The sequence below is a fragment of the Colias philodice genome, chromosome 6 (assembly GCF_061535455.1).
Source record: "Colias philodice isolate Cphi_HAF_F1 chromosome 6, ilColPhil1 Martin Lab GWU primary, whole genome shotgun sequence".
NCBI classification, from domain to species: domain Eukaryota; kingdom Metazoa; phylum Arthropoda; class Insecta; order Lepidoptera; family Pieridae; genus Colias; species Colias philodice.
The window spans coordinates 5606797-5632743 of NC_143091.1; the positions used below are offsets into that span (position 1 = coordinate 5606797).

The window sequence follows — 25947 nt, forward strand, 5'->3', positions numbered from 1 at the left end:
GACCACGTGTCAGACTATCGCAAAAAACTCAACTGGCTTCCCATCCGCTTCCGTCGTAACTCCCACATCCTTCATCTTCTCTTCTCCGTCCTGTTTGATCCTAAAGCTCCTCACTATCTCAAAGATAAATTTGATTACTTTATCTCTCCTTTCCCTCGCCCTTCCAAAACTTTACTTTTGCGTGTCCCTATCACGAACACCAAATTTTATGGTCATTCCTTTGCTGTTCGTGCTGCCAAACTCTGGAATGAACTTCCACTAGAAGTACGTCAAGCCCAATCCTTAAGGAGTTTTAAACACCTTCTTAAGTCACACTATCTTTCTCTTGCTTAGCTTCTTCCTCTATTTCCTTACTGTTACCTTATTTTCTTCTTTGTTATATACCTACTACTATATTATATTTGTTCTTTATGATATACTTATTAAATATTTATAATTATGTTTTCTCTTGCTATTTACTACTATATAGTTGTTGTATATGATATTATACATATATTTATAATATAATATATTGAATATTTATAATTATATTTTTCTTTTTTCCTAAAGCCTTATTTTTTGCTCACCCACCTCCTTTTAACGTCTCTCCTTACTTATAACATACGGTGGCCTGGAAGAGATCGCTACTTAGCGATAAGGCCACCGTTTGTACACATTATTTCCTATTAGCTGCACTTTGTGTGTCTCTATTTATTTTGTGTGTGCAATAAATAATTAAATAAAATAAATAAATAAATAAATAAATAAACTATGCAAATCATTGATTGCGTTTAATCCTTTGAAGATTTACAATTTTCAGAAGATACCTTAACAGCTTATTTATCTTTATAGTACAGTTTATAAGAGACCTATGAGTCAGTATTTACGGTATATCCCTTCATATTTTAACGAAGAAAATACAAAGGATTGTACTTCTAAGGGAATATTAGAAATTACATTAAAAGTAATGTTTGAGTACTACTTATTTCACCCCAGAAAACGTGAAAGGTTCCACAAAAGCTGTTTCCTATGTTCGCGGTGAAAATTGGCCACTTATATAACATTTCACGTCAATTTACAAAATGCAAAGAGTGGAGATAGCAATTTTATTTAACACTAGAGCGCACGCGCGGGGGACATAGGTCACCCAGTGCTATATATTGCTAAATATTTTTTTAAACAATCGTGCTTGAGTGTTGTTGGCTCAGGTATTCCCCGACTACTAATCACCGGACATTTTAGCAGCGTATCAGCTTCCTTGGTGCAACGAAGTGTACTCTGCGAAAATATAAAAGTACATGGGTGACGCATGTCCCCCGCGCGAGCGTTCTAGGAAGTTTTTGAAATCATACAATTACGAGTGAAAATCAAGTATACCGCTTTTATTTTTTACTGCTCTTATGATCAATTTATACTTTTAAGAAATTATTAATATATGGGTAACTAAAATCGAAATGATATACTCATATTCGAGTGTTAGGACATACTTATTTTGTATTCATACTATAATATTATAAATGCGAAAGTAACTCTGTCTGTCTGTCTGTTACTCAATCACGCATAAACTACTGAACCAATTTTTATGAAATTTGGTATGGAGATATTTTGATACCCGAGGAAGGACATAGGCTACTTTTTATCCCGGAAAAATGACGCAATCCCGGAAATCCCACGGGAGCGGGAACTATGCGGGTTTTCTTTGACTGCGCGAGCGAAGCCGCGGGCGGAAACCTAGTTGAAAATAAAATTTTATTGGATAAGAACAACTTATTCTTAAACTTTATAATTAGATGATTATTTTTACCAAATTTGTAGTTTCCAAAGTAAAAAAAACTGATTGATCACAATAAGTAATAAATTAGTTACTTTTCACAGAGGTTTATGTTTAGCTCATAATTTAAGTAAAATGAGAAAGTATTGATATTTTTTTTGTTTCATCACTTAAAAATAAAGTTGATTCATAAATAAGTACTTCGTTTACTTTTTTAACTACGATTTTTATGAAAAAAAACGTGCGTCGTATTGGGTGACATATGTGACCCACGCGTGCACTCAAGGAAAATTTTAGGCGCGAGCGCTCTAGTGTTAACGTCTTATCTCACCTCCTTCGGATTGAATTTTAAATAAATTAGACGTAAGTTTTGGTTTAAAAATAAATTCATGAAAACTTATATGATTTGAGTGTGGATTTGAGTATCCATTTCCTTAGCATGGTCTTTTAGTTACATTTGAGATAAATTTTGATCTAAGTATAAAATAAAAGTTCAAATTGATTTTTGTAACAGGAATAATTCCACCAGATATGTTTATTTACACAAACAAATTAAATTTTCCAACTACGAGTACCTATAGTTGAAAAATATATAAAAATAAACAAAATAATTGAAATGTATTTTATATGTGGTCTGCCCGTCTACACATAGGTACATGAGATTGATGAAAAGTAAACAACCAGTCCAAACATATCGGACACCAAACTTTCAGTGCGGATTTGATTTACAGATGGAGGCGTAGATCTACGTTATTTAGGTGTAAAACCTAAACGAAATTTTACAGTAAAAAAACGTTTTGCAACCATTGAGATAATATTACTATGTATGGAGGAGACACCACGAACAAAATCTGTGCGCCATTTTTTGCTCTAACTAAGTTTTAAAAATTATTATCTAGTTAGGTACTTACCGATGAAAGTTATTCCTTTGCACTTTTCCGTATTATTTGTATTATTTGTGCAATATCGTAACACACACGAAGGCATATTTGATGCGTTTCACTTTAAAACCATTAAAAAAAACCGCTCAACATACGCCACATGGCGTATGTTGAGTGGAACATAAGTGATGTAGGCGGTGTCATCTCCATATTAATATTATCTCAATGTTTGCAACATATTATGTGCGGTCACAAATTTATTTATCACAAGACGTGTTTTCTTAAATATAAATTTAATAATTATTTTATTTAAGTAAGTAGAAGACAGTTATAATACCAACTGGCATTAAACATTGCACTTTAAAAACTTTTTTATTTATTTCTTGAGAATATTAACATAATACACTATCAATTAATACACTAGCAAATTAACAAGTTGATTACGAAAGATTATTTACATAAAAATATCAAAAAGTATCATTACCGCGGAAAAACTATCTATGTTAAAGTAAAAAACAAATATAACAACAGACAAAGAAGCAAAACCACACTAGTTGTGAAAGTATTAAGACAAAAATAGTCAGTATTATTTCCCATGTAAAGATGTTTATTTGCCGGTACCGTTACCATAACTGTTAAAATAAACAACTGCATCTTGGGAAGCATTGTTTGTATTATTGGATTTTTCGAAGATATTTGTAAATAAACAAAGGAATCGAACATGCTGTGTATCATGTGATGACAGATATGAGTACCGTGTGATAATTTAACCCCGAATGGGTTACATGCTGTTATAATATTAAATAATGTTACGAGATTGGAAGCAGGGAAGAATAGAAGAAGATATAATATTGAATAATAATATGAAATTAGATACAAGGGGAAGAATAGAAGAATAATATAAAGAAATAGATTTTTAATGAAAAATTGTAGGCATTACAGATAGATGTTGATATTTTTATTACAATAAAAACCTTTTCTTAGGTAGGTACTTTTATTTTTGTAATCGTACCTACCTTTTACCTTAATGTTACATTAAATAAATAAATGAAGTTAAACTTAAAAGAAAAGTTGTAACGCTGTTTTCGTTAAAATATGATAACTAAAAAAATAACAACGCAATACGATTTTTTTTACTTTTAAATAGTCGACTATGATGCCTAACTATATGATACCTAATTTTTCGCACAAAATATACAGCCTTGGTAATAATTAAATAGTTTGCTCGTGTAGTAAAGTGATATTAGGGAATAATATCATTTTATACAGTGATCCTGACGTCATTTATCACATGTTTACTTGTATATTGCACACTATAACCACAACCATAGGACATCGCAGATCATTAACCCTTTCATCATACAAATAACACTAATTCAGTATGCAAAAATCAAATTTAACGATAATTTCTTTAAAAGGGTCTAAAATCTTTTTAAGAGGTCTTATCGCCACGGGGCTACTAAATAAACGGCGCCGTGAACATTACTTAGAAAAAAAAGGAAAACCACATTGAGTTTATTTGTTTCGAAAAGGCGGGACGTTGTGGCATCTGATAACACCCGATTTGCGACCTCTCCATTAACAAATTACGTCTTTGAGTTAATCTCGTAAGTATATAATGGTCTTTATGCTTATCACATTATGTCTCGATAGGGTACAATGGAGGCATAACAGCGTTGGAATTAATAAGCCCTTTAAATAAAAAGGGACGAACAATAATATTTTATAACATAATTTATTTTCATTCCCTACGTAATTACTTACTAAAATAATAGCGTAGACTTTGGTATAAAATGTTTAAATACTTACATTATTATTTTTTGCCGATGAAGAGTTTATTCTCATATATTTAACTACGTAAAGTTTTTATTCTGTTATCTTGTGATTAAAAATGTAATTTATTTCGTAAAGTAATAAAAAAATAATTAATGGATACCGTTTAATAATTATTACGGAGCAATCGAATAAAAGCTGAGCCTAATATTATGATATCGATAATACGCATTTTGTGCTGATATTACATCCTTCATTATTATAATTCTAAACGCGTATTAAAATTTGAACATACTTTAGTTGTAAATAAGTAGGCTGAAATACATCATTCGAAAATAATAATAATTTTATTTTAATAAATAATAAGTATTGTTTATTTTCATGAACAGTGACATCTATGAAAAACAGGTGGCATTAAGATGAGGAACGGGTGCCTTCTCTCTGTGAAAAAGGTTCAAGTAGGCAACTGAAGTAGGTTGTATCTTTTCGTGTAATATAAAAGATTTGGACAAAGCTAGTCGTCCGCTAAACGGATGAATAAAATAAATTAGTCGTCCGATTACCGGATGAATAAAATAATTTAATCGTCCGATAACATCTATTTATCTATATAGTTAGGTTATCGGGGTTTCTTTAGAGAACTGCCGCACGTATTATAGGTTTTTTGTGGGGGGAGGAGGGGGGAGGAGGGCACACGTTGGTATTTGATTTTTTTTTTGCGCGTCGACGGAGCCCCGCTTCGCGGGGCTCCTATTTCTGTGTAGTTTTTTTTTTAAGAAACCTAACCTAACCTAACCTAACGGCTAACCTAACCTAAACTTGATTTTTTTTTTGCGCGTCGACGGAGCCCCGCGAAGCGGGGCTCCTATTACTGTGTAGTTTTTTTTTAAGAAACCTAACCTAACCTAACCTAACCTAAACTTGATTTTTTTTTGCGCGTCGACGGAGCCCCGCTTCGCGGGGCTTCTATTTCTGTGTAGTTTTTTTTTTAAGAAACCTAACCTAACCTAACCTAACCTAAACTTGATTTTTTTTTTGCGCGTCGACGGAGCCCCGCTTCGCGGGGCTCCTATTTCTGTTTAGTTTTTTTTTTAAGAAACCTAACCTAACCTAACCTAACGGCTAACCTAACCTAAACTTGATTATTTTTTTGCGCGTCGACGGAGCCCCGCTTCGCGGGTCTCCTATTTCTGTGTAGTTTTTTTTTTAAGAAACCTAACCTAACCTAACCTAACGGCTAACCTAACCTAAACTTGATTATTTTTTTGCGCGTCGACGGAGCCCCGCTTCGCGGGGCTCCTATTTCTGTGTAGTTTTTTTTTAAGAAACCTAACCTAACCTAACCTAACGGCTAACCTAACCTAAACTTGATTTTTTTTTGCGCGTCGACGGAGCCCCGCTTCGCGGGGCTCCTATTTCTGTGTAGTTTTTTTTTAAGAAACCTAACCTAACCTAACCTAAACCTAACCTAACGAATTAAGGGCGAATATCTCGGCCATTTTTTATTTTAGAGAAAAGTTATTCCTATAAAACATGCTTATATTAGCGTAATCTTTACGATAAAATAATAATAAATAGGTGTTATAATGACACCAACTCCACCAAAAATTTTCTAAGTCCTGCGCCCCCTTTGCTTTAGTCCAACCCAACTAGCTTTAGTGTTAAAAGGTTATCTATTAATCCGAATAATCGGACGATTAAATTATTTTATTCATCCGGTAATCGGACGATTAAATTATTTTATTCATCCGGTAATCGGACGACTAATTTATTTTATTCATCCGTTTAGCGGACGACTAGACACTTCGAAAAGATTTTTATGCTTCATTTATAAAAACGTATTATTTCTTGTGTTATTTACTGATTGACTTAAGATATCCATTATTTCAAGTTCCTAAAGGTTTTTAACAATTTTGAGAAATTACTTAAGATATATAAAATTATTGTTTTATGAAATGATCTTCCCACCCATTATATTTATAATATCTTAAAAATGAAAACTACGAATATCTCATGAAATAATTAGTTGAAGACTGTCATAGCACTCAGCAGATATACTGTATTTAATAGGTATAGTAAATGTTACATCACGATCCGCCCATACCCGTAATTTGTCTACAATGGCTATCATCCGCATACAACCACCATGCAATTTAATAATGCTCCTCAGATCTTATTCTGGTATAAAAATAATATCTAGTAATAAATTAAATGGAAATACCTTCATGTTTACAGTTTTAAAAAGTGTTAATTTTTTATCGTTCTGGTTTACTTTTCCGATCAAGGTAGAGTTTTTTTTGATTCATATTGAACGTTCTCACAAAAAACGGTTGTTTTCGGAGCGTATTAATCAAATCAGAATTATAACATCATTAGTTATTGTAATTACTATATTTATGGAAAGAAATTGTAATTCAACTGCAATGTCTGCTTTCCATCTGCAACGCTAGATAATTAAATATCTACGGTTTTATCAATTCACGTTATAATTTAGATATATCTATAGATATAGATCAAGTTACAGTAATATTTTGGAGTACCTAAAATTCTTGTTACGTTTGTGTAAATTTTTAAATAATGTGATTGGCAATCCTATCTGAAGGTAAATCCGATTAAAGCTTTCATGGGATTCTTTTTAAGCTATAAAAAACTGAATATATGGTAGGATTATATTTTTACTAGCGGTCCGCCCCGGCTTCGCCCGTGGTAGGTACATATTTCGCAATAAAAAGTAGCCTATGTCCTTTCTCAGGTATCAAAATATCTCCATACCAAATTTCATGCAAATTGGTTCAGTAGTTTAGGTGTGAATCGACAGACAGACAGAGTTACTTTCGCATTTATAATATTAGTATGGATAAGTGTAAAAAATTCTTACTAATGTTTGCTCTACATGTGAAATGAATATGGTAAAACAAACAGTCTGACACGAATGTATGTGTGAAAACAATACATTAATGATTTATTTTAATCTTTTTAATGTTTCAGTAGAAATAGTTACCTACTGGTCTTGGTTATGATGTGTTCATGAAATAGATCTAGTAACAATAAATATTTTAACATTTCAAAGCTTAAAAAACTTTTGAGTCTGTTATAGTAAAGAATGTTTTAACCGCATGAAATTATACGTGCTGTAAAATTCAATATGTGAACAGTTAATAAAATAATAATTAAAACATTTCACCTTTAGCATGCGTAAACTCGGTGATAACGTATAAAATGTTATTTTGACGTTTAAGGGTGCACTCACACACATCAGTCACCGTCACGGCACGTCACCGGACAGGATTAAAAAAAAATATGTATCAATAGTTCTAGTATGACTCTGTTCCCACACGACAGTCGCCGGCACGAAATCTATCAGTGACGTCACCGGTCAGGCACGTCAAATAATCTTTCCATACATGTATCATACTTTTATCCCCACTCACCCGGTGCCGTCACGTCTCAGTTCAGTCAGCGTCGTGCTACCGTCAATAATTGCTACATGTTCTCTAGCGTGACACACGTCTAATCACTGACTAACCTGATGTATGTGTTCAATGATTCAGTCAAACCGGCGACGTGACTGACGGACAACATGACGGTGACTGGTGTTTGTGGATACGTACACAAACCGTCACCGATCAGTCATCGGTGACTTGACGGTGACTGATGTGTGTGAGTGCACCCTAAAGCGGCTTGTTGCTATTCAGGTAGGATATAAATTACAACTTTTTTCTGAATGTGTGTTTATTTATCCGCCTCCTTGTTTACGCATCCCGTGAGAATCATATTATTTGAACGGACAAAGGGCCAATTTACATTGGAGGAACGCGTGTGCCTTTTTGTACAATCTCACCACAATAAAAACACGCTTACATTTTAACAAAATTTCAAACGTTTGGAAATGGACCTAATCTCCTATTTTGGGGTCTTAATCTATTTTATATCAATGAATTTAAAGGTATTTAGGGTTCTATTTTCGGGAAAAGAAATTTTAAGCAACGTTATACCTAATAAATTAAACTTGAATTTAGATACATGAGCGGAATTATCAAATAAATTCTAATACATATAAGTAATAGAAAGCAGTTAAAAAAAATTAACGGAATTCATTACCCTCTAGACAAGCGGACGTGGGATTCTCATACCCTTTTCCTTTTGGTTGTTAGAGAAACTCGTGCCAAATCCTTTGCTCGCGTGCAATATTAATACTTGTAAATTATACCAGCGTTGTTTAAGTGCCAGGTTTTCTGCCGGCTTTTTGTGGCCGGAACGAAAGATTTATCCAAGTTTTGAAGTACCGACCTCTCGTTTATTTTAATATCATTGTGAATTTTTAAAGGTGCGACCCAAAGGTATTATAGTACTTAGTTTCCCTGAGAATAGATATAATTTTTTGAGCTAGCTGATAAGGTAAGCGATAACGACGAAACGATACTTATATTTTTCTCCGTGGATGATACCTATTTTAAATTAAAAGTCAGGTTTGTAAACTTGCATTGCTTACATACTTCGAACGTAAAGATAATAAAGAAACCAACCCTTTTAGAAGCTTACTCAGAAAGTTCTATCACATGCATATGAAGCAACCCAATTTAGACATAATAAATCACATAAATTAAATGAAATTTGTTTAAATGTTAGTAAAGTTACTGTCAGATTCGCTGGACGCAAGCGCAGCGGTGCCGGAAGCAGGAAGCTGTGGTGGCCACGCAATCTGGAGGCACTGGGAGCACTGAATCAAGTGCAGCCTGGCTTTTGTTTTATGTATGAGTGTGAAAGATAAATGGCCGCGTTTTCATTTGATACTAACCTTTGGCGGCAGTTGCGGTTGCCAGAGCTAAGTAATGCTTAATGCGTGAGTGTGTGTAATGTTTGCTCTCTTTTGGGCGGTTATTTAAATATTTAGTAGGGAAAACGATTTGAAAATGTTTTAGGTAATTGTTTTGTATATTTATATTTTATTATGAAAGAACGAAAAACACTATTTATTTATTTAAATACTTTATTGTACTGCCAACAAAGAAAATTACAAAAAGAAAACTTATACTAAAAGAAGACACAGCACAGATGGCGGCCTTATCACTTACAAGTGATTTCTTCCAGGCAACCAACTGAAGATGAGATAACATTATAGAAAAAGGAGGTGGGTAAAAAATATACGCAATAATTATGTAATATAATAGAAAAAAAAATTTAATTAATCTTATATATAAAAATGAATCGCAAAATGTGTTGGTAAGCGCATAACTCGAGAACGGCTGAACCGATTTCGATAATTCTTTTTTTATTATATTCCTTAAAGTACGAGGATGGTTCGTATGTAGAGAAAACGTAAATATGTACCACGGGCGAAGCCGGGGCGGACCGCTAGTTAATAATATAATACTAATAGAAAAAAACACTATAATATCTATACTAAGAAACTATACTAAGTGGATTTAATTAAATTATCACGATGTAGAACATATTTTTTATTTTTATCCTTGTAATACTAATTTGTAAATTAAAAATAGTATCGCTATGATCTAGTGCTCAACACCATACAGCAGACATGAACAGTTATGTAATTGCACGCCTCATAAGCGAAGCGTTGAGGTGGGTACTACTGTCACTTCGCGCAAAACATCTGATTTTTCAAACTTCAAATGTCTTTATGTATCATACATTGCACTTGTAAGATAATACATACACACACATATTAAGAAAAAACACTATTTTAAGGGCCGGCGCCCACTGCCGGCACGGCACGGCATGGCACGGCAGAGCATCCCGCGGCGTGCAATGGCATCCCGCGGCATGCCGTGGCATCCTGCTAAAAGCCCCACTAATGCTACATAAGTTTCAACCTTATTTCAACTAGCTAGCAATCATAATTCCTCGACCCCAAAGCAAGACACGTCATGCCGCCGCATCCTGCGGCGTGCCGCGTCATGCTGCAGCATCCTGCGATACGTCGCGGCATCGTGGCATCGAAATAAAGTAACTTGAATTCTAAACTGATTGAAATAAGATTCAAAATAACTTCATTAGTAATAAAATCCTCTACCCTGCCATGCCACGCCGTGCCGGCAGTGGGCGCCGGCCCTTAACGTTCATGATATTTTTGATGTCATTTTTGTTATTTAAACTAGTTAAAAAACAGTTTAAAAAAGTTCTGTCTTGGACGTCCGTGTGTCTGTATGTGCGGATCCTTTTTCTTGTTAACACGATAGCGACCGAAATACTTTACTAATCGAGTCTTTTTTTTTCTCTTACGCTTGAGTATGCTCAGGAATAGAACCCTTTCATTTTTCAGGGTCTGATTCGATGTGGTTTAATTGTTATTAAATAAACAAAAATAATAATTAATAAATATTTATTAAAAAAAAATTATGAGGCGTGCACTTTTGGATTTTCCAAATTATTTTATTATACTGCTTATGAGAAATTCCAGTATTTATATTTATATTATGAAACAGTAAGTTGTCTTATCCTACGATAAGAAGAATGAGATGTTATTAGCCGTTAAAATCCATTTACATACATTATATAATTCCAATATGTTACCATTTTCCAAATGGCGAGAATCAATAAGTAAAATGTAAACCGAATCACAAAAAAACAAGCAACCTTATTTTACCTTTGGTTACGAGTTACGACCATACTGAAGATAACAGCTTATTCCAATTATAATTTAAAAAAAGTTCTTATTCTCTGACCTACTTTCAAACCTAAATACAATATATAGATGAAATAGGAATTGCTAAATGCACATTGCTATGAATTATTACATATAAAATGTTCAGAACGGCTGGGATGAAATATTTTTGGTTCAGAACGTCGTAGCGGACGCATATTAGCTCATAACATCGTTACACCATCTGCAGTTCACGTACTGCTACTGCAATGGATATGTTATAACAACATAATTCTGATTTCTTTGTATTGTCTTCAATTGTATTAAGTAATATTAAAAATTGTTATTATGTCGTTAAAATACTTGTATCAAGAATCAAACCATATTGGAACACATATACCATGCATGAATAGTATTTTTCTGAATAGACATTTATGTAGGTACCTAATTAAATACACAAAATTTGAAACAAATTTATGAAAACATAAGAGAGGGTAAAATTATTTAGATTATATATTTATTATTTCTACATTAATAGCTAACACAGTTCGGTTTTAAGCTAGCTTAACATAGAGCCTTCATGTAATTAGTAGGTATATAGTTTACACTTACCTACTTATGTCTCGCAGCTATTTTTATCATTGAATATTACGTGTAAGTTATTTTGATTTATTCATTTTTAATACCTAAGCTTAGTATCCAAGATACAATACTCGCATAAAGGAAAAAACAATAAATATATTTCAATTTTACTTTCTGAAAATTAATGATTATAGAGTTAAAAAAATGTTGTGTGGTTTTATGAAAGTGAAACTGTTCGAACGGTTCCGAACACTGCTTTGTGTAGCGCATGTCGCGTGTCGGTTGGCTGCCGAGTAGGTATACCTAAACGGCAGCCGCGATACACGCGACATGCGCTACACAGACCAAAAAGTTTGAGACGATGTAATAAAAGTTTCACTTTAAAAATATTAAACGTAATATACTTTTCAAGTGCGTCTAACCTCAATTCATACCAAAGCATCTTGAAACAAACTCTCGTATTGTATGAAAATATTCGTATATTCCCAAAATATATATGTATACTCAGAGATACACGCGGAGCGCTAGTCTTGTGGGACACATGTCGAAACTTCCACTTGAAAACTCCATCCAACGAAGAGAAAAGCCTTGTTCCATGAAACCTGCTCGTTCCGACTGTGCTATATATCCACTTGCTCCGAATGGAACTTATAACCACAAATAATATAATCTTTTATATCTACTAATTAAGCATTTAATTATGAGATGAAAACGTAGTATGGACGCTATTGATTTTGCTTAAGAAAAAATGTAGAGCTTTGCGTCATCGTAGCAAATAAACTTCCAGCAACCTTTTTATAGTAGGAAATTGTTTTCAAACAATATTTATTTGACTATTTATGAATTTTAAAATAAGGTTTAATAAGACACTTTTTTAAAAATAAAGTACTATAACGAATGACATAAAGTAACATCATCAACTAACGTCAGGCGTTACTTTGTACGAAAATCATGTTCAGAATAAACAGAATTTCTGCAGTATTGCCTCGGTTATACTCAATGTTATTTAGACGGGGATTTCGTTCTTCTACCAGATTATGTAAGGAAAGTGACCAAGGTGACGTTCAAATAGGTAATCCATTTTGTTTAGAACCTATCGAGTACGAGAGTCGCACGTTCAAGAAACATAACAATGAGCATCGACAAAGGTTGTACGAATTTGGTTTATATGTCGCGGCTTGTATGCCAAAATTTGTCCAAAAAATCCAAATGCAACACACAGATGAACTTGAGATTCTGTGCGCTCCAGAAGGTTTCCATCCAGTACTATCGTTTTTAAGACTTCATCAACATGCATGCTTTGAAACATGCTCCGCTGCTACAGCCATGGACGTGCCTAGCCGCGAATTCAGATTCGAGGTCATTTATTGCATTTTGAGCTTACGGTTTGGAGAACGAGTCAGGGTGAAGTCTTACACTGACGAGCTCACCCCTGTAGAGTCTGCGTATGACCTTTGGCATGGCGTCAACTGGTTCGAAAGGGAAATTTATGATATGTTTGGTATAATTTTCCGCAATCATCCCGATCTACGAAGAATTCTGACGGATTATGGTTTTGAAGGACATCCACTGAGAAAGGACTTTCCTCTCACGGGTTATATAGAAGTACGATACGATGATGAATTGAAAAAGCTTGTTTATGAACCGGTAGAGTTTGCGCAAGAGATGCGATCGTATCAATTGGAATCGCCTTGGAATTATATGAAGAATTTCCACGAAGGATATAATAATCCAAAGCCAATTAAGAAGTGACTACAATATTTACAGTTATTTAATACATGTACCTATTTGTTACATCTTGATGTGTTTTATTTACATAATACTTAATTCATTCTCCTAATAAGGACGAAGGAATTTGAATTACTTACTAAGTTTAATGAATAACATGAATTTTTAAATTGCTATAGACATATTATTATATTCTTATTTAACCAATAACCTATGCCGCAAAGTCGACCGCGAGAGCGTATATTTTTATTCCGAGCGTGTATTAACTAGTGCACTCAATCGTTGGTCTACTCTACCAAGGGATATCTGTTTCTTTGATGTAAGTACAATACTACTGGCTATTGAGCCATGACGAGTTGATGCGCTGGAGAAACGGTCGAACACAAAAATAAAGTTTGTTTTAAGCCTATTTAGTATAATAATGTTTATTATTTTCAAATTGGTTATATTATAAATGTCTAGATAGTAAGAAAAACTTTGATTATTGTAATGATTTCGAAGAATTATCCCTATGATCAGAAACTGTTAATTTTTGTAGCTTCATTTCTAGAGGTCACCTTTTTTAGTTGTAATAACAAATAATAAACGAACTGAACTATAAATGTATTTTTATTCCAACATTGATAGTAAAAAGATGTAGAACCTTTAAAAAGATGTAGAACCTAAGTTGTTTTCTAAAATAAAGGCATTTGAAAATCTTGCGCTTAGAGCGCAAGGTTATCTTGTAATGTCAAGGTTGTATGTATCTCGCAGTATGTTATCTATCTAGGGTTAATATAGATCATTAAAGTACCAAACTAAACCATTTTTACCAAAGACCAATAAAAATGTTTAAATTTGACTGACCGGATGGCTTGGTTGGCTCTGCCTTCAAAGCTCGTGGGTTCGATTCCCACCCGGGGCAAATATTTGTGTGAGGAACATAGATGTTTGCTCTGTGTCTGGGTGTTAATTATCTAAATATATAAGTATTTATTTAAATTTATATAATTATGTATGTTTATCAGCCATCTGGTTTCCATAACACAAGCGAAAGCTTAGTATGGGATCAGATCGTGCCGTGTGTGAAAATTGTCCTGAAATATTTATTTATTTATTATTAAATGTTTCTTAAAATTTTAATTTTATAATAAGCTTTATAGACTAGAGTAGATAATTTTTAAAACAAAAAAAAATCGCAGTCGGATGAAACCCATTAGAAAAGGAGGGGAATATGATAAAAATGTAAGGAAAAATAAATTACGGTCAATCCGAGTTCGGGAAGCGGGAGGGGGGAGCTTTAAAGAGAAAAAAATGGTTTCTCTCGATTTCCGACAAAACTACAAGTCCTATAGAAAAAAGTTCAATGGCAAAGTTGTAGGTAATTAAAAGTTCTACAACTTTTGAATTCACAATTTTTTCACATAACCTAAAAATTTAGGTGAAAAATTCAAAAAACCAAGTTTTTGGTCTTTTATTTCTATCTACTTCAAAATTTATTTATTTTCTACGAAATTTGGTGGAAACTTACTTTATTATGTCCCAAATACACTGTAATTTATTTGATTGAAAATATTTATTTTTTCGCCTTATTTTGAATTAATACCAAAAAAACAACCTAATTTTCAATCGAAAAGTCACCCGTCAAAATATCAGCTTTTTTCAAAAACTTGGGGTGCCTTTTATTCATTGAAATATCTACTTTCATATGGTGTAAAAAAAATAAACACCACCATAGTAAATGTTCTCAGGAAATGCATACAAACAGTCTGAAAATTAGCTTTTACTAAATCAGGCACACTTCTCGAACTACCTGAAATGTTTTTATCGACATCATTTTGCTTTTGAATATGCTGTAAAATATTAAACTTAGAACAGATAATTATTTTTCTTTTGAAATATTACCGAAAAACCGATACAAGAGAAGATATAAAGTTCAAGAATTGTGCCTGATTTAGTAAAAGCTCATTATCACACTGTTTGTATGCATTTCCTGAGAACATTTACTATAGTGGTGTTTATTTTTTTTTACACCATATGAAAGTAGAGATTTCAATGAATAAAAGGCACCCCAAGTTTTTGAAAAAAGCTGATATTTTGACGGGTGACTTTTCGATTGAAAATTAGGTTGTTTTTTTGGTATTAATTCAAAATAAGGCGAAAAAATAAATATTTTCATTCAAATAAATTACAGTGTATTTGGGACATAATAAAGTAAGTTTCCACCAAATTTCGTAGAAAATAAATAAATTTTGAAGTAGATAGAAATAAAAGACCAAAAACTTGGTTTTTTGAATTTTTCACCTAAATTTTTAGGTTATGTGAAAAAATTGTGAATACAAAAGTTGTAGAACTTTTAATTACCTACAACTTTGCCATTGAACTTTTTTCTATAGGACTTGTAGTTTTGTCGGAAATCGAGAGAAACCATTTTTTTCTCTTTAAAGCTCCCCCCTCCCGCTTCCCGAACTCGGATTGACCGTAATTTATTTTTCCTTACATTTTTATCATATTCCCCTCCTTTTCTAATGGGTTTCATCCGACTGCGATTTTTTTTATCTTTTCATTATTTTCAAAGGCTTCTACCCCAGTCTATTATATATCAGTCAATAGCAAAATTCAATTATATTGGTAACAGTCTAAAGAAATAATATTATATTTTCATTTAGTAATAGTATATTAACAGTCTATAAGTCTATACAATTTAGCATGCATTCATTTGAACCTCAAATTCCATCTCATAATCAACCAGATGACGGTCCTTTTAAACGCCTCTCAATTAATAACTTGCCAAATTAGCTGCGAAGAGACTAATTATTCTATCTTCATTTACCGTTATTACCTCTTATGGATAAAATATTATATATTATGGTTACTTTATGAATTTGCGCTTCTAAACTAGCTAGATGGAAAATTAATTAAATGAAATGACTAGCGTCAATATTACATCCATTAGTAAATTAAAAATCGGAGCAATGTTTATTATTGGCCGATAAGCCAAATTAAAAGTAATTATCTGTTTACATTATGTATATTAAATTTCTCCCTTAGCAATAACCGTTCCAAAAATAATATAATATTTAATTTATAAAGCGTTTCGTAATAAGATTTCCCTAATACTCCCACCAAACATTTCTCCAGTATATACATAATTGCAAATTTCTTAAATAATTTAATTTAAAAATAATCATATCCTTATCAGCGTATCGGACTCAGATGCGGAATAACGATAGGGAACGCGGTGAATGGACCAGCGGCTGCAGTGTGTGGTACGACCTCATAGCCGATAGCACGCTCCTTGGGGACCGCCCAAACTTATCACGTGAAACTTAATACGCGAATACCCGAGTGTTTTACGATGCTTATGACGTAAACATCCCTTAACTTTAACTATATGAAGTTCCAAGCTACTTTTTCAGTTAGTTCCTGTAATATACGGGTGAGTTGGATATACGTGCTCATTGTTTAAGACTTGAAAGCTTTATGAGTATAAGTTTTTTTTTCATGCGTTCACTTTTTGCGCCATTACACTTGTTAGCATTGTTTTGTTATATTATTTTATTTTTTATAGCTTTTTGTTTTATGAAAATTGTGTTAGCTTAATACATTTTTACGTAGAGTTTAAACTATTTTATTTGAAATGTAAGCATATTATTCCTTTATATTAATACTAGCTGTCCCGGCGAACTTTGTACCGCCCTGTCAATGAATGTTGTGTTACCTTTTAGCTGAACTAATTTAGGCTTTGATGAACGCAATACAATGATACAAAATAAATATTTATATGGATTGATATGTAATAGTATTTTATTTTATTACTTCAAACACGTCTCAGAGAAAAATGACTGAATTTTAATAATTTGTGCAGCATGGATTAACTCTTTTCATTCTTTAACTGTTATCGACCACGCCATCGTTTCGTTTCACTTTAGTTGTGATAATAATTTTACCATTATCATTGGGCGATCGACGCTGATACAGTGGGTAACCATCGTTGCCTGTGATGGTCTCTGCCATCAATTTTCGTGGATACCTTTTGGTACACTCACTGTCAACCATGCATGGTGATTGGTGGTTGATGGTTTCACACGGTCCATGAATCATATTCGTGATAACAACGTTATGTCGGTCTAGATCGGTTTCAGGATTAGCAATCCCCGCACACTCATATATTTTATCTGCCCGAATCCTTTCGACTAACCAAATTAAAATGTGTGCATGCTGCAAGCCAGATTGTTGTCATTCGATAGAATACATCCATCATTGAATAATCCCAAAGATGTGTTCCATTAATGTAACTCATCAGTGATCGGATTTTTTGCTTGAAAACACGTGTGGTGATGTCGTGCCGATCACTTGATATTTGTCCGGGAAACAGCAGTTGAATAATTTCCATCCATTTCGGATTACATATAAAATATGTAATGAATAAATCTGGCCGACCATAATGACGAACATATTATTATGTCATTGCATCTTGCGCATATTCACTTAGGCTACCTGTGCATGTTGCCGGTAAAATAATCAATAGACCAACATTTTCTGCACCTTCTTCTGTGCTAATTGCATCGCATAAATGAATGTAATCTTCAAAATGCAATTTAGCTTGTTTATAGCAATTTGATAGCAATATTGTTGACGCAGTCGACGAAATCGCAACAAATAATTGTCAGAATTTTTACATTTTTACTTATAGAATTTTTTTAATAATTAATCGAACTAAACTTCTTGGTTAGTTTCCCCACCAAAAATACTTTATTAATTTCGGAAAACACGCATAAACACAGACATTTGAGGAATTTTTATGTATCTGCTTTTATTGCACTTTTTAATAGCTGTGTTTTACCTGAAAATAAAACACATATTAAATACTTACCTATATTTGAAGCTTACTTCATTGAGAAGGTACCTAGCTTTTTCCGCCTATTTTTCCCTCTCTTTCCGTTGTATGTATGCTATCTCTCTCGCACACCTCTCCACCAGGTGGCGGGGCGCACGATAATGTCGGGCGCTGGATGTTTTTCATTGAGTCGAAATCCACAACAGGTGGACGTTAAGTGTAAGCTTCAAATATAGGTAAGTATTTAATATGTGTTTTATTTTCAGGTAAAACACAGCTATTAAACACTTGACCGTAATTTGAAGCTTACTTCATTGAGACCTGTTTGTTACCCACCTGGTGTACAATATATGGACGCCAATGTGAATTTGAATACATAAGTAATTACTTATTTCTTTATTTGAAAGAGTAAGGTGTGCAGATAGTATACCTACCAATAAATCACACAAATTTTTATATTATATAATATATTAACAATCCCAGATGAAAAGTTAATCAAATAAGAACCAAAAAGTTAATCATAATGATTAAAAGTATTAGAACTTATGAGATTGGTTCAAGCGTACCTTAGTTAACCTTTTGGGCTTGAAAAGTTAAAGTTACTACAATTTTCACTATCTTTAGCGTAAATCTGCGAAAGCGCCAGTAACGACTTTCAATTACGCATTTAGATGTTACTTACAAAATGAAGCAACAGCTGATCCCGACGAGGCAAAAATACCTCAAACTCAAACCTTTATTTATTCAATTAGAACTCTGTAGAAGCACAATTGAATCATCTTAACATAGAATTACCAACTGTCTCAACTCACACAGTTTTAACCTAACCTGCTACAAGCGGACAAGAAGAGAACTTGGTCCTTACTTTTGGGGTCAGAAATAAATTTAAAAGGTCACCCCTTGAATAAGGCAATAAAATATCAAAACAGGTAAACGGTTTTAATTATAATACAGATTTTTAACATCCAACCAAACCGTGCGCTATTAATGTTTAGAGCCAACGCCACCAATCATAATCTAAACATGGCTAGTACTTTCAGTACAATGCATGAATTATAGGTCATAAACTCTGTACTGGAAACAAATATACTGAACTTAAGAGACTAAAATGATAAGGAGCTTATCTGTGTCCCAAAACTGCAATTACTACAGCCAAGTACGTTACTTTTAATCAATTCGGTTTTAAGATATAATTATGATTTACATCAGAACTTATATACCGAAAGCCTCGGGACTACATAACGTGACTTATCTTCTTATATATAAAAATGAATCGCAAAATGTGTTGGTAAGCGCATAACTCGAGAACGGCTGAACCGATTTCGATAATTCTTTTATTATATTCCTTGAAGTACGAGGATGGTTTTTATGTAGAGAAAACGTAAGTACCACGAGCGAAGCCGGGGCGGACCGCTAGTTTATAATAATAGTGTTTGTGCACAACACTAGGCAGTCAACAGCTATATGAACGTCAGATAGGAAAAGAGCCAAATTTATCCAGTCAGTAACAAAGGATTTTAACTATAGTTACTTTATTCTAATTCAACCAACTACTACTAGCTACTCCGTATGTCTTTTGGATAGACGGAGGCAAATAGGATTTTTATTCCAACTATATCATTTGATATTTTGAAAATGTACTCCACATTTTCATACCGTCAGAGTCATTTTGCAGATTATAGTGGTGCAGCACTGAACACTGTCTATTAGGTGGCTGATGCTGCTGACCGGGCCTTCAGTTCCGCTTTCCAGAATACCTTCACCCTTCTAGGTGTTACTACTACTGAAATAGCGGTACTCTATCGCGTCGTTCAGGTCTCTAACTGACTAGGATTTCTCATATTATCGTAACAACCCTCGCTCGTTCTAACGAGGATAAATTATCGCCAAGGAATTCTGCTGCAGGATAATGGCAAGAGAGATTATAAGCTTAACTATGCATTATTATGTTAAGGAATATGGTGGGTTTTGAATACTATCGTCGTCTGAAAGTATCTCCTTTCGATTAACTGCATTAAGGATGCAGATCTGATCCCATCTTTGTTCCGTAGGAATGCTACGACAGTCTAAACGTTACACTGAACAAAGAAAATTGCCCTGAATATAGTCGGTTGTTCCAACATCCGTAATATGGCTAGCCTAAGGTTAGTTATCCCTTGATTGTAACTGCTACCAATGGAGGCATTGCTCTTGTGTTGTCCACAGTTGTGCGAGTGCAAAAATGAAGAACTGAGCTCGTGGGGAGCTATGTCGAATGAATCTGTGTTAAGATTATGACAGTATAGGACAGTTAGCTGTGGATGCGAAGACAGGACATTACTTTATTCATCCGTAAACACGCGAGGCAGCCACGGACAGCGATATAGCAAGAACTAAACTAGCAAAGTTTAGTTCGCTTACCAGACTTTGTCATGTTTTAAATGCAGTATATCCTCTGAATAGCATTGCATTTATGACTATTGATAAACTTAATTCACCCGTAAACACGAGAAGCAGGCACGGATAGCGATATAGCAAGAACTAAACCAGCAAAGTTTAGTTCGCTTACCAGACTTATATTTTAAAAGCCGTATAGCCTGTACATTTCATTTATTGCCCCCCCCCCCCCTCAAAGCAAAGAAATGAGAAGTCATTTGGCAGAGCTTTCTCGTTAAGGGTAGGGGTTCCAAGTAATATCTAATAATAAGAGGCTTTTGTTTGGAAAGATTGACTTTCCGTTATTTATCCTCTATCCTATGTAACTCAACAGTCAGTATTCTCAGCATTCGTTGAGTACTTAAACGTTTTACGTTAATAGTTGTATATAACTTTATTATACAATATAATAATCCTGGTGGGATGACAAAAAACTTGTCTAACAAACGATTATCCTAATCCCTCAGCGATTTATTGTTTGAGCCCCGAAGAAAAATCTCATGGGTGCAATAATGAGGTCAAATGGGTTGAAAAACGAGTCAAATAAATTGCCTACAAGACCGGGCAACTAAAATAGGCCTATGAGAGGTCAACTATACGTAATCAATCGTCATTTGTTACATTCAATCGCTTTGCGATTAAAAAATCTCTTCCGATGTTTGTATATGAAAATTGGTCGGCTAGTGCCATTTAATTACGATACCAAACATACCGTTGACACAAGGCTTGGTGACAATCCTCGAAACCACCGCCACAAATCATCTGCGAGATGATATTTGATCCGACTCGCCTTCCTTTGTTGTGATTAGGCTTTGCATTGGTAAATACAATTTGTTCAATTCCAATTTCCATAATTGGTAAACCAATGGTGGTTTCCTGATTCCTGAAGCGTAAACTTTTAGGATACGAAGTATCAATTTCATGCGCCCATTATTTGACGTATCTAACCTTTATTGTATTTATTAGGTCATTTACTATACTGCCCACTGTGAAGTAGATTTCAAAACCTTTTTCTACCTACCTTAGAAGAGTGAAGATCCGATACGGTCATATCCAAAACTTCTTTCGTGGGTCCTCGTTGACAAAAGCAAATATCTATGATCATTTTAATGATCAATCCTTTGTATATTTGCACCAATCGCCATTAAAGCCCCGCGAGGGCTGATATATATTTGCACCATTTCCCCGTGGGGACGGTTGTTATCAAAGCCCCGCGAAGGCTGATATATATTTGCACCATGTCTCCGTGAGGTACTGTTGTAATCAAAGCCCCGCGAGGGCTGATATATATTTGCACCATTTCTCCATGAGGGACGGCTGTAATCAAAGCCCCGCGAGGGCTGATATATATTCGCACCATCTTTTCCGTGAGGGACGATTGTAATCAAAGCCCCGCGAGGGCCGATATATATTTGCACCATTTCCCTGCGAGCGACAGCTGCGCGAGGGATGTTTGTAACTAGAAATAAGTAGGGCCTGCCAAAAAATGCTTAAGAGACACCCTGCGAGGGTGAATTTGACCTGGCTAACCCCTGCGAGGAGTAGTGGCCACATTTATGTATTCTGCTTCGAGCAAGAATACACCTTAGTGCTAATATAAAAATAGCAGTAAATAATCATTTAAATAATATAGCAATTAACAAGGTCCTTTAACTTATTTTCCAATGTTAGCGACATTTAATAAATTCATAATTCAAATCAATTCACTAAATTTTAAAATGAACTTCGATTCATATTTATTTTTGTTCATGCAATCGATGTAACATTTAGTTGCTTTATATCCGTTAACATTCCTTACGAACGCAACCATACCGTCGTAGGACGTTATATTTAATTGCACAAAATAATCTCCACTCACCCGCAATTTTTTACTTTTTGTCAAGGTGTACAAGTTTATAATATTATTCTAAAACGTTAGAAGTGAATTGTAAATCATTTGAAATAAGTTTATCTAAATCTAATTTATATTAAGATATCTCGATAATTATTATACGATAACCCTTTCAGCACAAGTTCAGTAAACCAAAGAATTTAATTGTAAAATTTTTGGTACTTACTCGTTTTAACAAAAAAGTTGCATCATTTGAACATAGGAAACGTAATTTTCAATCAAATTAGCCGTGTGTAATATGTCTATTTTCACATAAAAACGGATCAGAATAATACTCATAAAAGGACACGTATAGACTACGGATAGTTTTGAATGTGTGGAACATTCATGGTACGTATCTACTATACATAAGCGAATTCCATCATTATTCAGTTGAGCGGTAACTCCCGTACGATTTATAAAATAATATCACAACATGTTCTGACATGTCGTGACTTCTTGGAGCTGACTCATCTCGTTCGATAATTTTTAGTAATAAACTATGATAGGAATTCCGAACCGTTCCTAGCGATAACGACAATGTAATAAAGTCGTAGCAATGGATTGTATGCCTGTAAAGCTTTGAGTTGGCTCATATCCATACTAAGTATTAATTGTAATTTTTCCACGAAAAATTCACTTGTACCCTTGTAATAAAAACACATTATTAAAAATGAAATAAAATATTAAAAATATCTATATACAAGAGAGGGTATTTGATATATCTAGTAATATCAAATAATCACAAAAGTAATATTAACGATTCGAGTAAAGCCGAACGGTAACACCGTTAAAATAGCTTTACTCACAGTATTAAAAATTCAAATATTAATTAGTACATATTGCATAATGAAATATTTCAGAAGAAAAGTTACTATTTCAAGTAAAATGTAACGGTTGTATCGTTAATTTTAAATATCTTTAATCATGCTATTAAGTATTTAAGCATATTGAAAAATAAACTATTGCTGAAGGATTCATTAAAAACCTCAGCATTTTAAATAAAGTCCAACGATTATACCGTTGACTTTAAAGATTTTTACTCATTTTTAAGTAAAATATTATTAGAATAGATGTAAAAATAACTCACTGTACCGATCCGACGGGATACACTTTTTAACACTTTTAGCACTTGCTTTAAGCAATACTTAATACTTAATAGCACCAAGGTTGTAGTCTTGTAGACAACCTTCTCGCGGCGGAAGCTAGACGCCAATGAAAAACATCCAGCGCCCGACATTATCGTGCGCCCCGCCACCTGGTGGAGAGGTGTGCGAGAGAGATAGCATACATACAACGGAAAGAGAGGGAAAAATAGGCGGAAAAAGCTAGGTACCTTCTCAATGAAGTAAGCTTCAAATTACGGTCAAGTGTTTAATAATTGATTTTAAAATAAATACAAACAATATTTATTCACCCTTTTTAATTTTTTATTATTTTACACATAATACATTTTTGAACACATGAATGTCAAACATTATTTTCCGTATTTGACAGGATTGACAACTAATGATTGACATGTACGAAAATCAAAATTTTGGGAAAATATTTATTCTTCTAGTTTTTGTTGTTTTTATGATTTATTCTTCTATTCTGGACGGAGACAAATCCAACAAATCTAAAACCATGAAAATTGGTCCAGTAGAACTCGAGTTATAAGTGTTGGAACATACAGACTTTCTTTTATATATATAGATTTTATTTTTATGAGTATTGTATATTAACTTGTAAGTGATCGTTTTATTAGTATTTAAATAATATACAAATAATCTATGTGGTTATATATATTATTATGTGTTTATATTGGTGATATTTTTATCTGAATGTATTTCTAAATAACTACGTATAAACAATAGATTAAACGGGTATTTAAAAAGTTTACTATTGAAGAATATTTTCTTAGAAGGGAGTTTTAGCTTTGAACTGAATATCTTTTATTGTTCGTGTGTCGAGCCAATATTATTAAAACAATATAGTTTATAATAGCATAATTATTAGTATTACATATATTGTATAATTGTTGTATAGTCTAAGATCATGGATTCGAAAATATATACCCTCATCTGTTAATTAAATGAAAGACGTATATTTTATAAATTAGCCAATTTCAACACTATTTTAATTGTAAAAAAAACCACTGCCACTGATGACATCATGACTCTGCCGCAATTAATAGGTAATAATTTATTAACAACTAATTAATTAAAGAGAAATAAAAAACTCTGAGAAAGTTTCCTTTTTCCTATTACATATATATCTATATCTTTAATCTTACTCATAAATGTAATTATATTAATATTTAATATTTCATTATTACCTACTACCTTAACTATATATTTTCTTCATCGAAAAAGCAACTTAATGTTGTTCAATACACAAATTAATTAAAAATAAGTAAGTAAACAAAATGAAAGTCAAATATTTGTTTCCGGTTAAAGGGAATTTAGCGGGTTCAGTGCTAATTATATGAAGCGGTGCCGGTAGCTTTACTTCAAGCTGAGAAGTGTCTAAACAATTAGAGCATCCGACTTTAGAGTATTGTTCTCTTACATTTTACAATTAGTAAACGCGCTCAAAGGATAGTGTTAAGCGGAAGGGAAATACCAATCAAATCTGGATCATTTACAACATAAAATGCGTTTCTATAAAAAAAAGTTAGATGTAAATTTTTGTTATGTATCCTCTCTGTGACTACCTAGAAAACTTTGTTTTTTTGTATTTTAGGATGACCTGAAGAAACAAGGAAAAAACACATAATTTAAATAATTTATGCCTACGAAACAGACGGTATATTTCAGTAGGCAGAATTTGAAATGACTTTAACATAACTTTAAATTTATGTACCTACTAGCGGTCCGCCCCGGCTTCGGCCGTGGTACCTACATGTTTAAACTATCCTATCTCTCAAGTTGGATCGAACTGCACATGGTGTGCGAATTTTATTATAATCGGTTAAGTGGTTTAGAAGTCCATTGAGGACAAACATTGTGACATGAGATTTATATATATATTAAGATAAGATAGACACTTCGTTTTGTACCAGTTATAATATGTATATGTATATGTAATTTGTGCAGGAAACTCATTCTTAATATATAAATCTCGTGTCACAATGTTTGTCCTCAGTGGACCCATAAACCACTTTAACCGATTATAATAAAATTCGCACACCATGTGTAGTTCGATCCAACTTGAGAGATAGGATAGGTTTTATCCCGGAAATCCCACGGGAAAGAGAACTATGCGGGGTTTTCTCTGAAAACGCGGGCGAAGCCGCGGGCGGAAAGCTAGTAATATTATAATTTTGTAAATTGTAAATACATATTTAAATGCTAATATTTGAGCAATTACACGTAGTGTGACATTATAAAATATGTATAGGTAATCTATGAATAATTATGCACTTGCAGCTAGTTATACGAGTATTCACGCGCCACATGTGAGTAAATCAACATTAATTATAATTGTAATTTAATTGCCTAAGGATGATCAACTTCATTGTGAATAGCTTTTGTGGTTACTTAA

At 33.4% G+C, this 25947-nt stretch overlaps 1 protein-coding gene, 1 long non-coding RNA gene and 1 pseudogene across 2 annotated transcripts in view; 2 read left to right on the forward strand and 1 right to left on the reverse strand.

Moving 5' to 3' along the window:
• Positions 1-4915: 4915 nt before the first annotated feature.
• LOC149487704 (uncharacterized) lies at positions 4916-5792 on the reverse strand. Its single transcript, XR_016315692.1, has 3 exons — positions 5761-5792; positions 5310-5514; positions 4916-5207 (listed from the first exon to the last, which is right to left on the reverse strand). It is a non-coding gene; the product is annotated as an uncharacterized LOC149487704 (long non-coding RNA).
• A 6797-nt stretch (positions 5793-12589) lies between these two features.
• LOC149487705 (NADH dehydrogenase [ubiquinone] iron-sulfur protein 3, mitochondrial pseudogene) lies at positions 12590-13342 on the forward strand (annotated as a pseudogene).
• Positions 13343-16575: 3233 nt separating this feature from the next.
• The window catches only part of LOC149487706 (lachesin-like), a 32405-nt gene continuing 23033 nt past the window's right edge, over positions 16576-25947 (forward strand). The window contains exon 1 of the mRNA XM_089696312.1: positions 16576-16736. The gene's annotated coding sequence lies outside the window, so the exon portion shown is untranslated. The remainder of the gene's footprint in view (positions 16737-25947) is intronic.